This window comes from Varroa destructor, unplaced genomic scaffold, assembly GCF_002443255.2.
Source record: "Varroa destructor unplaced genomic scaffold, Vdes_3.0 BEIS01000003.1, whole genome shotgun sequence".
In the NCBI taxonomy this organism is placed as follows: domain Eukaryota; kingdom Metazoa; phylum Arthropoda; class Arachnida; order Mesostigmata; family Varroidae; genus Varroa; species Varroa destructor.
Window position 1 is genome coordinate 15294575 of NW_019211456.1, and position 17112 is coordinate 15311686.

The following is a 17112-nucleotide window of genomic DNA, read 5'->3' on the forward strand; positions in this document are numbered from 1 at the left end:
CAGCAAGACGTCATGGTATCACAGATCAACAGCCGTACCACCACCATCAACGTTTGTTGCTGGCTTCGAAGAAAAAAGGGCGAGAGAGTAGGGAAGGCCCCGCGCATGTAGTTACGTGGTATGGAGCCACTGTTAGTACATATGCAGATAATCAAAAAAGTAAGAAGGAGACAGCCAGTCTTCTAGCCCTGATGCACTGGCCAAAATCTTTTAAGTAAGAAAATGGGGACCACCTTTATTTAGCTGCCGCTAGAGTACGAGTGTGCCATCTCATGTTATCTGTCGATTTGGCGAGTCAATGGGACGGCACGCACCCAGACCGCGAAGCGGTGTGTAATAAAGAATACTATGTCGTCTGTGACGGTGTGCTAAACAGATAACGGCGTAAGTAAAGGGATAAAGAAGTGCTCAGCGTGATCACTTTTTTGGTTGGGGTTTTTGTAACGCATAGGGGCACTACCTGGTTTAGGTCTTTTAAAACCTACCTTATGCCGCTTGTGGTGCTCACCCGCACTTGCATAGCAAGATACCTCTGTTCACCTTTTAATCAATCCAAATGTTTACTTACGGCATTATACAAACGATATACATGAGTCCCTTCTATATCAAGTCGCTTGAGATGTACAAGCTAACATTCGCATAAGCAGTAGTGACAAAAAAACGCCAGAATGATTATGTCCTTAGAAGTTTTGTGTGCCAGTCGTCGCTGCAAGGCTTGCGCATCTCTGATCGACGATCTAGATGTACCTGAAGATCTTAAGGCTAAGAAAAATCAGCGTCATTTGCTGCACACTTAATTTTCAGCTGTTGAAAAAAGGTAAATCGTAAAAGAAGAGCAGGTAATAGCCGAATGTTAATACTAAGATATGCTGACATCAACATGGGTTCTAAACATAGGCCAACATCTTCTTTTATTTCGTTACATTTTAATGAAGGACATTTTCATAGGTGTCCAACATTAAAAGATTGAAAGGTACACTATATGTCGTAATCGACAGGCAGGCCGTGTGCGATTGGGTAGAAAAGCGAGCTTGTTTAATCGCTGATTGGCATTAAGTGAACTCTACAAACCAAAGAATTCATGCAAACCAGTGTTACGCCCTACACGGAGTGCTTCGTTTAAAGCAATGCGTTTAACAGTGCAGCACCGAATGCTAAGTTTCGAAACAGAGATGTGCGAAGTGGTGCCGCCTCGGATCGCCAGCCCAGGACTAGCGAAATATTATTAATTACATGGAGAAATGTTGTCGTCGAGCTTTTATAGTAGAAAAAGGTGGGGCTGCACGGGACGGGGGCTATATAAGGGACTATATTTCCTTCTGTTAAGGGAATGTTAAATTTAAATTTGAGTGCCCTTAAGCTTCCACAATTTTCGACATGCACATGGGTGGGGGATTTAGGACAATTCGTGTCACTAAGTTTTCTCTTTAACTGGGTTATAAAAGGGCGGCTTTATTGAAGCAGTTACGTATTTCTTCCAACCTTTGTTCAATGGCAGAGAAACAGAATAACCAGTTTGTTTCTCTACTACGGTTTTCCTATTTTGTGATTATATTTTCAAGGGCAAACTGAAAGCAAGTTACATTTTAGAAAAACGTTGTATTGAGTTATGTTATATGATCACCTTGAGGGCTGCACAGGCCAGAGTGGAGTTGGGCTATATGGGCTATCGCGTTTCGAGCTTATATGAAAGCGGATGGCGTCGATATTGAAGGAAATATATGGCCTCCGAAAACAACTTATCTATATATATATATATATATATATATATATATATATATATATGTCAAATAAAATGGAGACTTTATATGCAGCCATTCGCTGAATTAGTTGCGGTTATACCTGTTGTCAATAGCGTGCCACATATGGTTACTTTAGGAAAAAAATTTCGACGGTTTCGTTAGCAAGCCGCATTTTTCGGTCTTGTGTCGACATATGTATTAGAAGTTACAGCGAATTTGGCAGAAAATGGCAGTAAACATTTTCTCTTCTAGCTATAATTGCAATCCTTTCTATGAGAAGAAACAAGCTCTATTGGATAACTGACCTCACTAGTGGCACACACACTTCAGCTCCGGCTCATACAACCCCACTCGATGGGGTCATATGAGCTTAACTTACATTTTTTTCGAAATTCAAGCCCATTTAGGCTATCTAATGAAAAAGTCTCTGACAAACATATTGAAATATTTTTTTCCTCCCGTTACACCCACTGTTTTCAACGATAGCGTTAAATAAATTTTATCTGACATGGTCCCGCTCTCTTCTATTTCATATTTAAAATGCATGACATTATTCTCTTGAAATGTACTACTCAAGAAGTGTATAGCCCTATAAAAAAAAACAAAAAAAAGAAAATCAGTTTTTATCACCTAAACAGCCTACCTGTCAATGAAAACTTAATGTGTTTGGTGAACCACTTAGACTTTAAATAGTGATAAGGTACTATACGATATGTGTAGTAAGTGTTTGATTCGTCACCTATTTGATCACATGATGAAACTTTAAACGCTGCATTTGTTCTAAACTATAAGACTGAAAAGAAAGATTCCTTGATTTTTACGTAATAGGAAACATTGCACTTCTTATTTTTAAGGTAATAAATTATTATATATTTTCTCGGGTCTCTCCAAGTGGCATATACCGTCTCCTTAGAGGGCAGAAGTTTCCAAAACACGTTTTGAGTTGTTGATCCGTGTTGAAGTGCAAAGGCCACGAAGGTAATTATTGCTTTATGAGTGGGAGATGTCTGAAGTGTATAACAGAATATCCTATTCGAAGTCTCAAACAGCAGCGATGTGTAAATAGCTTTGCATTGTGACAAAACAGAACAACCTTAGTCGGGACTTTCTTCTGAATAGCCTGGTTAATACGAAACCAAATGAACGTACTAATCAACTACCTAACTCATAGGAAACAATACGTAATTAATCAGGCCCTCGTAGTGGCATAGCCTTTTTCGGATGACGGGTCTGGTTGGACGCTGGGCGTTGGTTTCTTTGCTGGAGCTATTCATTTCAATATCCAATTTAAACTAATGTCTCTTGTCATCACCGGCGACAATTCAGTGCAAACTACTCATTGTGGCCGTGTAAAGCCTGACGCAGAGCGAAATGATGGGATATCGTATGAACCCATAATCTAGTGTTGGATTCAAAACGCTATGAAATATCAAAGCTCAAAGATTAAGGTAGTTAACATTGGTCGCCTCTCTGCAGCCCACCTTTTCGGCCAAGCGGTTTGTCGACCGTCCTCCTCCGAAGGTGTACAGATCGAGCGAAAAAAGGTACTTTCAAATGGTGTACCACAAATTAAGGACAAGTGAGGGAAAGGTTACGAAGTGAGGAAAAAAACGTTCGATCCAAGCCGTCGAGTAATCACTAACCGTCTCTCAAATTAATCTAGAATAACTATAAACTTTCCTACTATATACCTAATAATGGTGACACTAATTTAGCTCTTGAATTGAGAATGTTAGCTATTAAATTAATCAATTAAAAAGAAATCAGTCGAAGATACGCGTTAAGTTGTCCAGTCTTTCCTGTTAGTTAACTAATTTCCCTTATTCGACACGACAGCATAGATTGCTTGACGCAGTTAGAAATATCTCTTCTGGGCATAAAGAAAACAACGAGTAATTTGCGTCGCCATATTATCAACGGACAGCTGCAATGACACGATACTGGGCCGCAGACCGAATAGTTAGGGTTGTTTTCTAAATGAAGGAACAGCGGATAGCTTTTATGGTCGCCTGGGCATCTCTTATTTCTAGTTAATATGGAAGCGATAGGCTGATTTGTTTTTCCTTTGAACATACACATATACCACACAAGAATTACCGATATTACTTAAAAATATAAAAAAAAATTTATAGAAAAGATGATTCCCACTCGAATACCCAGGTGTAACGAATAGACAATTGAGTCATCACATTTGCTAAGAGATTGAACAATCATCATCCTAAAACAAATTTCGTTAATTGATGACATTTTTGACGTAAACGAATAAGCGTTATGAGCCTGTCATGATAATATACGTGGCTGGCTTTCTACGGGATCGTATACGTTGCGTCTAATTGCAGTCAAACAATGTTTTATGTAACGAATTTCCTTGCCAATTTTTAAGGACGTATGATGACGTACGTTCGCGTACAGGCACGGACACACGGTTCGTGTTGTGCTGGGAGCCAATCGTCTAACAAGACTGTGCCGAACAACGGCGCTGAGCTTAAAACTTGAAATAATAAGGCTTCGTTATTGATGGCCTACTGAAGGTTAATGATGGCCTATACAGCAGTTCATCAGGGGACATGATCGTTTAAATAGTCAAGAGATAATACTGTGTTTTTTCTACTAGACGCACATTGTTGCTAATAGCGTACAAAATGCAGCTCTTATGCTGGCGTTGTATGGAAGCTATTCTAGAACTAAAATGTCACTTCATGTCCGATCATTAGGTAACGGTCTATTGCCTGAAAGCCAGCATAAACTTTGCACTCTATTGTCAGTCGTCAAGTAATTGTGCTATCATGGCTGAGTTTCACCCATAAATGGATGGAACTTTTACGTTAGCCTAATGATTAACATTTACTGGGTGTGTTGGTGCACGCTATGATCTTCCTTGCCTTGTTGATGACAGCTAATGTTAGCCGAGGCAAATGACAGAAGTGGTACGACAGCCATTTTATATATTTATGCTAAGGACCACATCACAAAGGGCTTGGCTCTCATGTCTTGCCCTGCTAATGTATGTCATCAAACGTGCAGAGTCTTTGGGGTAGTCTTGTCACGCAACGGGTTCTTCGTTACCGTCACCGTGTGTGCACGAACCGCAAATGCAACCTCCGTAAGCATTCTAATAGACTTTTACCTGCCTCATCTTGGAAATAGAAATCAAACAGATACTTCAACCGCGCTATGGCGAGATAGGTTAGTTTCTGTTCGGTAATGGCGTTTCTTTTTGTGTGCACATATACTTTTCATATATAATATACAGCTTAGACATATGTCTAAAGTATACTATGCATCTCATGCAGTAGATCTCGATGAAAAGGGTTTTGCGATTTATTTTCGTAAATGGCGACTTCGCTGAAGATATGCTATAGAAGCGGTGGATCTGCTCCGTGGCAGACGTAGAAAGGCAACTCTAAATTGAAAAGTTTAGAAGTTAAACTTAGAAACAGAGTTCTATCTATTTTTTTGTAAACAAAACATCAGTCGATTTGCAGTCAGCTGGATGCACATGATAGTTTGAAACTAGTTTTTAATACTTACTAACGGCCTTAAATCCCCTAACTTAAGTCAATTTATTTGTATTTGACAAGTTTTCTCTGTGTAAGTTTGAAACGTAACGCTTAGCATAAACGTTTAAAAATGCTACTGTGCTCTAGCCTTTTTGCGAAGGCTGTCCAGCCTTCGCAAATGTGCATTTCTTAACTAAATTGTGTTGTTCGTGCTGTAAGTTGGTACGTTAATAGCGGTTCGTGCGACGAGAATAGACTGCGCAATTTAAGTTACTCGACCAGTAGTTAATTACGGTTATATTCTGGATGTACGACAACACTCGTCTAACGATGCCAAATTAAACAATAGCAATCTTTTGTCGTTTGTCAAATACGTTTAGTTAAATCGAGTACGTTACATCAACGCGAGCATGATTCTCTGACGGCATCCGGATTTGTAGTATAAGAGCAAACGCCTTAGTCCTTTACGAAACGCAGCGACCCCAACAACTGGGCCCAGCTACGCTTGCATTTGGTAAATTGACCCCCTACCACTAGACATTTCTTCCATTTTACTTTATACAGAAACTAAGTGACAGCTTCTGATGTCAAATTCTAAAAGGCAGATTAATCTGACTTAAAAGCTACTACTACCTGAGTTCTGGAACGTGTTTCGCACCGCACTAATATGTAACTAGCTTCGCCGTATTTGGTCAAGAAAAACGTAGAGTTTAGATACGCCTGGCCAAAACGAGTCCACCTGCGATATAATCACTTAATATATCGATTACAAAAATCATTTTACGTAAGATTTATGTAAAGGTGTATCTTGATATTGTTTCGTTTCGCTACCGCTGAATTTACGAGATAAAGCTTTCCGCGGCAGAAAGTCTACAAGGACATCTTCTGATGTGAAATAGAGCGCTGGCCAAGAACTGCAGAGATTTCAATATCCTGTGTCATCTATTTATAAGAATTGCATGCCACAAATCTAATTACCAACAGAGTGCCCTAAAATACGAGGTATATTGACACTACCGTTAAATTTGAAACTATTTAATAGGAATATATGTGTATATGATTTGAGATGAATGTTGCCTGTTAGCGTAGTCGTAGATGCTTATAGGACAAAAATTAGAGTTTGCGAAGAAGAAGTACACTGGATGATTTGTTACAATTTGGTATAATGTTTAACAAATAGCTTAAACCAGATGTAATAAGGACTTACATAGGTACGTTACAGTAAGACAAAGGAAGAACTCGTTTCAACCTTTACAAACCTGATGCCTTGCCTCTTCTTACCGGCCTTTTTTTTGTTTGCCAAAATTACCTGCCTCGGCTGACTGCTATTTATTGAATTAATCATTGTATAACCTAAGTTCATCATTAAAAATAGAATCAGTGCCTGCCGAGCAACGCATTGCTGTTCCTGTAAACAGGACCGAATCGTGATAGTCGCCATTATCTGATCGTGTCACTTCCATTGGCCGTATCATTGGATACTATCTCGTTATCAACGAAAGGGCTGTTTAAAAAGGACGTCGTAGGCCCAAACAAAACATTCACATTATATCACCCGTGATCAAGGCCTATCAGCTGTATCGGAATCGCGGAAGATGCTCTGTATATTTCAGTAGACGATACAGGTCGAATGCAGCTAAATGATTGCAACTCTTGGAAGCCCCCTCGGCATGCTTCTTAGAATAGTGTTTTTCGTACGTTGCTGGCATAATTTGATAATAAAACAATTTTCCGCAGTAATATTGCCACTATTATGACGATTATCTAGTGGGGCAACGCAGTTAGGTTGGTCCGTTTCGAACGCCTAAGAATCATCGATTATTCGAGGTACTGATTTAAACTGTGAACGTAATTTGGAAATATATGGCCCTGATCAAAAATTGTTACCAGGTACAGTGTCGTTTTTCATTTATTTTCTTTAACCGCACCATCGCAACTAAAATATTATAGTAGAAATCAATTGAACTATTGGGAACGTCTATTTGTATACTTTTATATATATAACAGTTTAATTTCTTTTTTTTGTAAATAAGCCTTCGTATTATCATTATCATCATAACCACCATCGCGCCTTTGCAATAAGGAGTTCGACAAAACTTTCGCTTACATTACGAATTGCAAGTGTCCTTTGGCCTAAGAAGCTGTTGGTAATGTAGTTGGTCCCTTCTGATGATTCCCAATGATTATAAAAAAAAAAAAACGTGTGTTAAAAAAATCTTAGCCCGGGCGCTTTTACTGTTTGTAAGCGTTGTGTTAGTTGTTTACATAAAATGAGAAAACGCATTTTCATCTGAGCAGAAGGTTGTTTTCAGGAAAGCTTGCGCGTATACGCATTTACGGCACACTAATACATCGAGTGGCAACGCTGTTACGTCGTGAATCTTTTATTCAACGCTTAATCCATCCGCGGCGTTTTACTAGGATCCGCTTTTGCTTTGCTAACCTTCGGAATATATTGGCACACGTTTTTTTCTTATATGTTAGCCAATACGGGCTACTTAAATCGTTGTACATGCCGTAGACACCCGCACAGACTCAAACCGACGTCAATTTAAATTGGTGCGGTATCTTGAGCATAGAATGAACATCAACAGCATGATCTCGTTTCTTTGCATTTGCACATGGTAAGTATGCTGCATGATGGAGCGCAATGACACAGAGCAGGGACGATCTCTCTCTTAGACTTTTCAACGGCAAGTCCGCCCTTTTTCCATCTCGTCACAGTTTTCCTCGTTTGCCAGTAGACCCTATCACCGATTGGCTACAGTTCCAATCTCGGACCTGGGCTATAGAGGCGGACATTCACTAACTCGTTGATACAAAAGACCGGCCAAGTCGAACTACTCAACGTGGAGCATGAAATAGAGGCAAAAATGACTCACCTGAGGCCGGCGGCAACGGGTATGACTTTACGGTTTTGTCAAACACGTTCGGCGATATCAATTAAGGGAGCAAGTTGTTGTCTATTAGGAAGGATTCGCAGTTCGCGCTATGCTCGCTTGTGAAATTTCTAACAACAACAACAACAACAACAACAACATCGTTCGGGCCAAAACGCACAACGCACATACTACGTCTCCCACTCTGGGTCGCTAAACATGATGAGCATTATTGCCCAGTGTCATGTCAAAAGCCTCTTGCCGAACCCAAAGAACTCATTCATTAGTATGTAAAGAGGGACGGCATATTATAAATAGCTAGAACAACAGATAGTTAGATGTAAGCAAGCTTATTAAATACTGCTCCTCAAGATAATCAGGTCCGCCTAATTTGAGTTTGTAGATATATTTTTGTATATGTATACTATATTTTTATGAAATAATTTTGCCGGACACAAGGACTACTATTTGAAAAAAAGAAGTGCAACTTCACGCGGTACGATTTCATTTAGCACACAAATTTCTACAAAAATCGGAACAGGTAATATCAAACAGTTCCGTCGAGAGAATAATCTGCAGACCCAGAAACTGGGCGCGCTATTTTGTTTATAAGCTGGTTATAGCGATTTATATACTAAACGATTTGTTTTCGAAAGATAATGCAGTTTAAACTGAACTGGTAGCACCCACACTCTCCATTAGACTGTATATATCTGCAAAAAAAAATGACGGCAAGATTAGTTTTAAATTCGGAGGAAATTCAGCTTGCTATTACCCACAGTAATCGATCTTATCATCATTTAGGTAGGTTTGTAGCCGTAAGTGAGGGCGACGCGTCTGTTGAAAAATGCCTCTGCCAGTAACTTTCTTTAAAACAAACACCACAAGTCCACACGACAATGATAAATACTTTTGCTTTTTGCGGAGATAAATACGATACAGAGATATAAATCGACAAAGCTTATAATCGATAGATTCAAAGTCATAGTTGACGGTTTACAGTAGGAATGTAAACTTAAGAACTCAATTGGAATAGATCTATTTGATTTTGACAGGTACGGTTTTGCTTCCACTTGTGGTGGAAACACAATCGTAGTAAAGTACGCGATGCGTGGACCATCCGTACTGATTAAAAAGACAAGCTTCTATCTTGATCAAGGGTGATTTCAGTTAGATATAATCTACCCGGATGGCTAATTATTATATAACAGAATTCAACTAGACATTGTCCGCTATTCAGACATTGTCGCTTTCTGCATCGCACTTTTTAGCCTGATTGATAATAGGCGTCTTTACCATTTTTCTATGCAATTAGGGCTATGGCGTGCTTTTCAACACTGTTCGGTTCATACTAGAAAATATATAGCTCTATACATTCTGTTCTTCTCCGTTTCCATCTACGAAGAACATGCATTCTCTTTCTTTCAAAGCCCTCTCTATGCGATATTCTTATACAAAAAGTAAATAACAGTCTGCATAGTGTTATAGGTCCAGGCCCTTCTTCCATATATGTATAATCTTCATGCAGAAGATCCAAGTGTATATGTGTACAAAGAAAGCTATTAGACGCTATATTCCATCTTCATTTACATCGATGCCCAACGCGAGGGCTTTCCTTGCAGGCGAACACTGTAGAGTTATTCCCATTACTGGAGTCCAGTAAATTTCATTCTTGTTTGGCCTATTTTATGCCTGACTTGCTTAAAAGCCATTTATATCTCACTGCCTTACCCATCCACGATTTTCTTCCGTCAAGGACGATTCCAGACGGAATTGTTATGTAAGCTATAAAATGGACTTTGTATACCAGTATGTGCTAATACATTGACGTATGCATATGCACATATACATATCTAATATCTATGTGTGTCTGCCTGTCTACCTTCGCATATTCGCAGCTAGACAGCAGTTGCTAAGAAAGCGAGTAAAGTTCCCGACTCTGTTTACCTCGCCTGTGATTCTCAACTTAACCTCTCACGTAAACTATATATACATATGTCAGCGCTTTCGGGAGGAAAAGAACGTGTAACAATCGTTACCTAGATGATAGTGGTAAGCTTATCTTGCCAGTGATGGCGTGACGCACTTGAACAGGGTGGCAGCGCTGGACATTTCACGTCGCATGGCAGTGGGTAATTGCTATTAACCGCTATTCAGCGTCATTGGTGTAGCAAACGAACGCATTTTTCGGTATGCGCGGCGCGTCGCCCTTAGAATGAAAACAAGGCTATAAATACGGCGACCCAGTCTTGCGCAGCCAGAGACTGTGGACATTTCAAAGCCGAGGCTTTTAGGCAATTTTATAACACCGCCAACAGAAGGCAACCGACCTGGTAGACTATACAATGGTTCGTAATGCTCACTCATTTATATGAGCGTATGGTGAAAATCGCGGAAATACCTGCAAGATATCCCTTCCAAGATAAGTTCCTCTAAAAATTATCCTTAAACTAAAAAATAATAACAACAACAATAATAATATGAACCCGCGATTTTAACATCAAATTTATTATAGTTCTTCTATAGCTGTTATACCTGTTTTTCTGTTCTCCTAGAATCGAATACAAAAAAACTATGTCTTCCATTAAAAGAGTTCTTCTTGAGCTCGGCTTTCGATGCCGGCAAATTTGTACACAGGAGCCATCCGGTGGATAGCACAACCTGCCCAGTCTTCTTTCAAGGCGAGCAATGGTTCAGAAAACGGAAAAGTTGTCGTCCTGAGATCGCTGCCGCCTAAGATGCGGCCGTTTAACGTGATCAATTTACATTGTTTTTTTTTGACACGATAACATAGTGGCAAGCGCTGCTACTACCCAAGTAAAAGCGTCATGAGATGGGAATACACTTTCTGCTCGGCCTCCACCTACACTATCGTCTACTCTCGTTGGTCCAAGGTCCGATCAATGCTGGCGCCCTTGCGCGTTAACAATAATAATAATAACAGTAGGTGGGCGCCAGAAAAGATATCCAAGGTCAGGAAGACGTGAATCGATATTGTCGACGCGTAATCATTTACCAGAGAATAGTTAAAATATAGCGGCAGTCGAAGGCTAAGGTCCTCGGTTGGCAGAGAGAGGCTGAAGGAAGGCGCGCGGACAATTCAAAGGAGGAAACGCGTCTAAAAAAAACAATAAAAGAAAGGAAAGGAATTGTCTATGCCACCCCAGGAGTTCATAAAAAGAGTGTTGCCGCCAATTACAATCGCACGCTATTGAGCTGATTATGGAAATTATTTTATTAAGATTATGAGAAATTGTTATATGGCAATTGAGATTGAGAAAATGTCAATAATCATTGTTGTTGGAGAGCAACGGCTCGCTTCGCACCTACAGAATAAAACGGCAAAAAGTTGGTGATGCCCAGTAAGGACTGGGGACTGACGGGAACGGAAACAAATCATTCGACGATTAACCTTATCGAAGGAACTAAGGGGAGGAGGGGGTGAAAATCACAGGCTATTATGGAAAAGGAATACTTAACTGGCTCTAACCGTGATTCGCCGGCTCAAACCAACGTTGAAAAAGATCATGACTTCGTTTGGCAGTGACTAGTGTTATCTATAGTTTTCTTGGTCTCATCAATGTATGAATATGTACGAATACCCAATATTCTACTAAGCGTACGCGATGGAATTATGGCTTCAAATGCTTTTCTTCTATTGGCGTTAATACCTATCCGTTAAGGACACGAAAGCCGTTGGGCTGATAGTTTTGGTCCTATTTTTCTGAACGAATAGGCTCGAAGCAGTCGTTTTACTGTTAATTTTTTAGTGAACTCCATTTAGTTTCAGATCTCAAAATACCTAACGCTCATTTCAAACTATTAATGGTCACAATTACCCCATAGGAAGAAACCTGTTGGATGCGAAGTTATCTCTATCGCTTTCGTATCCTATTAGATGGCTTTACAAGGATAACAAGTAAAACCCATACCAACCCATATCAGAATCGAGTACACTATACTGTGTTGTTAATGCAATGATTCTAATCAAATAAGATAGGTTTGATGCTTTTATTGCGTGCGGCGAACTCCTTTAGTGCCGTTATGTGACTATTACAAGAATAACCTGAATACGCGCGCTTGTGTCTAAGTTGTTAGCCTAATTTACTGTAGCATTATGTAGGTACTAAATATGTTAAAAAAAAGTTAATTAATTTCCGTTATGAGGAATTACGACACATTCTAATGTACTAGTAATACAAGGATCAAGAATCTAAATAATGTTGCAAAACAAAAAAGAAAAATGCAAAATGTCTATAGCACGAGATATGGTATGGAATTTTGCTAAGTCTCCTTTTCAGAGACTCTGAAGACATGTAGAAAATATAGTACAAACGCGCTGTGATAAAATATAGTTAGCAAATTGCTTAGTTTGTTTCAGCTTTCAGTATATCGTTGTTTACACCTTTAGCAAAGTAACATTAAGAATCTACGAGATCTAACGACCGCTATGTTGTCAATGAACCGTAAGATCTTTACAGACATTTTTGAGGCGTAGCGTAAAAACGCATTTCTTTATTACGTACCTTTGTCATGTTCTGTTTGCAATTGGCAAAAGTCTTGCACCTAGCTAACTTTATTCGCATGCACATTCCTATAAATAGTGGCAACTTTGTCAGTTAGTCCCTACATGTGCCCTAGTATATTGCCTGTGTTTCTGTGCTTCTAGTGCTCGTAGTTTGTTACTGAATGTCGCAGGCCAACCTAAGCAGACCTGACAGAAGTTAATATGTCGAAGAGCTCGACTAAGGTGACCCCGGCCTGATGAACCGATGACGTTAGTGACTGCTTCGTACCAGCTTATACATCTGTTAAATAAAGATCTGGGCTCATTCTGGGCTGGGAATTTTGAGAGAGAAACTGAGCATTAGTGAGTAGCAGTCTCGGCAGAAACCAGTTCATTTAACTGGGCTTAGCCCCACGCTCCGCCAATTGGCATAGGTATTATGCCTTGGTGGTGCTAGTCGTATGTAACCTGTATTACTTAAACCATCTTAAGTATTTAGAGCTGATTTGTCCTACACAACATAAACATATCGACTAAAAACGTTTAGCTTCGAACCTTCGATTGAGTCTTTTGGTCACCTATAAACATATATGAAAAAAATCAACTCTTTTAAACTATGTAAAATATTCAAGTTAATATTGATTTTGCTCTGCATATTAAAGTTGCGTCCATGAACATTTTTTTACCAATATATATATATATATATATATAGTTGATTGGGTGAACTTCATGATGATGGCAATTATCTTTGCAGGCCGTGAACGTCACTAGAAAGAATTTGGAAGCGCATATAACTTATTGATTTTACCAGGGTTTGTATGGTTTACATAAATATCGCTTTTTTTCTATTTTTTTCTTCACTTTATGTGTCTTGATATATGGTTGCTTTTTAGATGTAGAGATAAGAGAATACCCCCAATTGTATTCACAGGGAAGGAGCTTAGTGAGCATATTGACCTCAGTGAACCCAGATTGGTACTGGTACGCCATCACTCGCTTATAGGGACAAAAAGATAAGCTTCTTTATTTGCACAAATTATAATTACGTGTACGATACATATACTGAGATATTATTACGCTCCAAACAGCTGAGCATACAAGATGGGTTTAGGTTAATGATGTGCACTATATATAGTTACACTATATAGTCATTCATACACAGGACGTCGATCGACAATGTTCTATATATAGAAGGCTGAAGACGAAGTGCACGATTACGAGGCACATAGTCGTGCTCACTTCGTTAAAAAGTTTTAATAGCTAAAGTAAAACATAATGACAGATCGAGAGAAAATCTCGTAGAAAAATATACTGACAGATTTCCTGTGGCGATAACAAGTCTCTGCTAGCGCCCGTCGTCTGTCGGTAGGGTCATGTAGTTATTGGACAATCCTTACAATAAATAGGTGAACTTAGATTTGCAATAGTAGATCGTACATTTTACAATAGATGGCGTATTTACTACCTCAACGCAGGTAGTCTATTTCTTCAAAAAACGACAAGCGCGCTTTGTACACTCAATGCAGAAGTCGATCAACGCTGTTTCACGCTTGAATCAATAATACCAAAAATGTTTACTAGACGTACAGCCAATTTAGCTAGTTACAGCTGTGGGAAAAATAAGATTGTAATGTATTGTAAACTTTTATAGGACAGCTGAATGTACAATTCAACTGTCCTCTAAGTTAACTTTCGAGCCCAAATCATCCATGTATTGAGACGGGCAGAAGGTGAGTGACGGTAACTTCATTTGGCCACGGCTATGCTGCGCTTCTATTCGGTCAATCTGTAATTAGTAGTTGGCTTGAATTAAGTGCACTTTTAATTAGTAAATTAGAATAATTGGAATTAAGACTAAGATTCGGATAATTTATATTAACCGTGCATGTATAATAAGAGATATAACGTTCAGTTATGTTTTCGTATGTTCATCGTATCAACTCTGTTCCAGAACAGCATTTAATGAGTGTCCTGCGAATGCCAATTAAAATTCTATGCTCTTAGTATATGTGTCAACACGGTTGAGCTTAGCTCCATGTTCTACATATGTGTAGCGGCTAGCCGTTTTCGAAAAGCCAACACGACAGCATATAGAACGCCAACATAAAAAGCTCTCGCTAACGCGTCGGTGGTAACCGCATCGGAGACAGATTTCACTCTACTAGCGCAGTAGCGATAGCTTTGTGTAGTGATCAACAACGAACGCTACGGTCAACAAAGGCCGGCTAAGTACGTTCATACCTAGTCGTATAATATACAGTATAAATATGAACTGATGATATTCGGTTAACTCAGAGCATCGAATCACTGACACCTATTGCTTCAGCGTCAAAAAAGACTCCAAGCAAAAGTAACCGTTATCTTACATACACTCGGTATGGAAATGGATGCCAGCTCTAAATGTTATCTGGGTCTTATGTCATATTACCAATTTGTTGACACTGATTTTTCAAACAAGAGTTTGTATCGGCCATCGTTAACAAAAATCGTCTAGAGGAGTTTACAGGCAAGTAACTCTAATAACATATTAGTAAACTAGCGTATCAAAGTTAACTACAAGACAGACAATTAGAAGTGTTACTACTTTCGATCTATGTTTCGTTCTGCTAAATGATTGACGATGAAATAGTATGGCACGTTCCGGGACGATCCAAAGGTGCAACATGTCGTTAACAGGACACCAAAAACTATAATCGTATCTCCGAAGTCGTAAATGACTTCCCTCGTGACAAGGCAATGTACCACGGTGACGTGGGGGAGAAAGGTTAGAGAATTAAAGCTGAATGTAAGAATATGATTACAAAATCTGAATATACATATGCAGTTACAGGAACATTCAGAAAGTTATCCGTCTTAAAACTAGAGTCCACGACAGAAGGACAGATTAATAGAACTTGCCTAAAATCAAATGAAGATTTAGTGTCCTAACATCTAACCTGGTCTTAATACCAAGAGAATCAGGAATAACGCCATACGGAGAAGTACTTGATACCATGTGAGATAGCAGTTTTCACGCGATACCAATACGTCCTGGAATTCACAAACGAAGATCACGAATCGGGACGTTGTAATGTTTACGTGCCACGACTTAACCGATCCGCTAAGGTTCTTAGCTAAAGCTAATTAGCGACCTGTTAAGTGCATGTTCTCTGTCAAAATGTATACCCAGCGATCTGGAACTATTGGGTGTTACCGGTTGTACTCAATTAACGCCTTTGTTACGGCTTTCAATATAAACTGCAAAGTGCTTTCAATACAGCTCAACCGACAGTGTGGTATCAAGTCGAGCACAATCCCTTCGGCACTTTTTGTTGTTATCTTTGAGTTCAGGAGCCGGGTTCAATCTCGTATATATCCCTATAAAAGGTGTCCTATGCTGTAATTTTGCATATAGTGTTAGCACGAACTCGACGCCAACGCTAATTTCCATGTCAAGTACTATTCCTATAATACAGTAACTTAGAAAGAACAGCGTTTTTATAAGCTCGACCTTGGTACGAGCGCTTTTTCTAAGCTTTCTTTTGGATAATAAGATCTTATCTTTGAAATAAAACTACAATTAATCAATGCGCTTAACGAAAAGTTAGGTGCACAGTTATGCTTTTGGGAGCTGATGCCGCCTCCTTTGAATTATCACAAATAAATTCATTTCGAATGTGAGGAGCTTTCTACGCGTGGGCATCATTCCCATCACCCAGTGAAGATTCTATTCGCATCTTTCCCGAACGAGAAAAACTGAAGATAAAGAAAATTGTGCATCGCTAAATATACAGTCTGAACATCGATTATAGAATTATTAGGTTGGATGTAGCGTTCGTCGGTGTAGCTTGTTCTGTTGTTCAGATTCACTGAACCCGTTGAACGTTTACGCATCCGAATTAAACGAAGGCGATCTAAGGCGTCTGATACACAAACCACTAAGTTGATTGCTTTCTCCCATCTTTGTTTTTCTGCTTGCTTCCAAAAGTCGTTGTCCCTTTACGTCATACGCAAACGACTACAATGAATTTGTCAGCAGCTGACACTTAGAAAAAAGAGAAATAGTATAATCTATTGATATAATTTGTGATAAGTCTGCAACACGTTCTATGTGAGACGCCAACTTTGGTCGACGGAGCTTCTGGATTTCAAGCCATGCCTTTCGTGGAAAGCCCTTTCGATTGCGGCAATGCGTTTGTCTTTCGGGTTTCCATATCTGACCATCTCCTCACTGCCCTTTAACATACTGATCTCCGTTCCTGAAACGTCTGCAGCATTCGCTTCGCGATACTTTCAGTTTAAGGCCTCCTTGCCTAACGTCTTCACCAGTCATCGATTAATTTTCACAGTATTATAACCTTCAAGAAACAGGAGTTCAGGACCACTTACCGTCGGTTTTCCAGATTAGATGTTGTTCCTGTTGAACAAATTTTTCCTGCTGTATTTATTATTGGAGCCGGATTTCGTCTGCTAGCGCCGTGTAATTCAAAAGTTATTCCATTTCA

General features: G+C 39.4%; 2 long non-coding RNA genes across 2 annotated transcripts in view; one reads left to right on the top strand and one right to left on the bottom strand.

The window, feature by feature from the left end:
• The first annotated feature begins 184 nt into the window (after positions 1-184).
• Positions 185-17112, top strand: part of LOC111247315 (uncharacterized) — a 45590-nt gene continuing 28662 nt past the window's right edge. Inside the window, exon 1 of the long non-coding RNA XR_015323019.1 lies at positions 185-817. This is a non-coding gene — a long non-coding RNA (uncharacterized LOC111247315). The remainder of the gene's footprint in view (positions 818-17112) is intronic.
• On the bottom strand, positions 12134-17074 carry LOC147756573 (uncharacterized). Its single transcript, XR_015323026.1, has 3 exons — positions 16997-17074; positions 15565-15658; positions 12134-14414 (listed from the first exon to the last, which is right to left on the bottom strand). It is a non-coding gene; the product is annotated as an uncharacterized LOC147756573 (long non-coding RNA).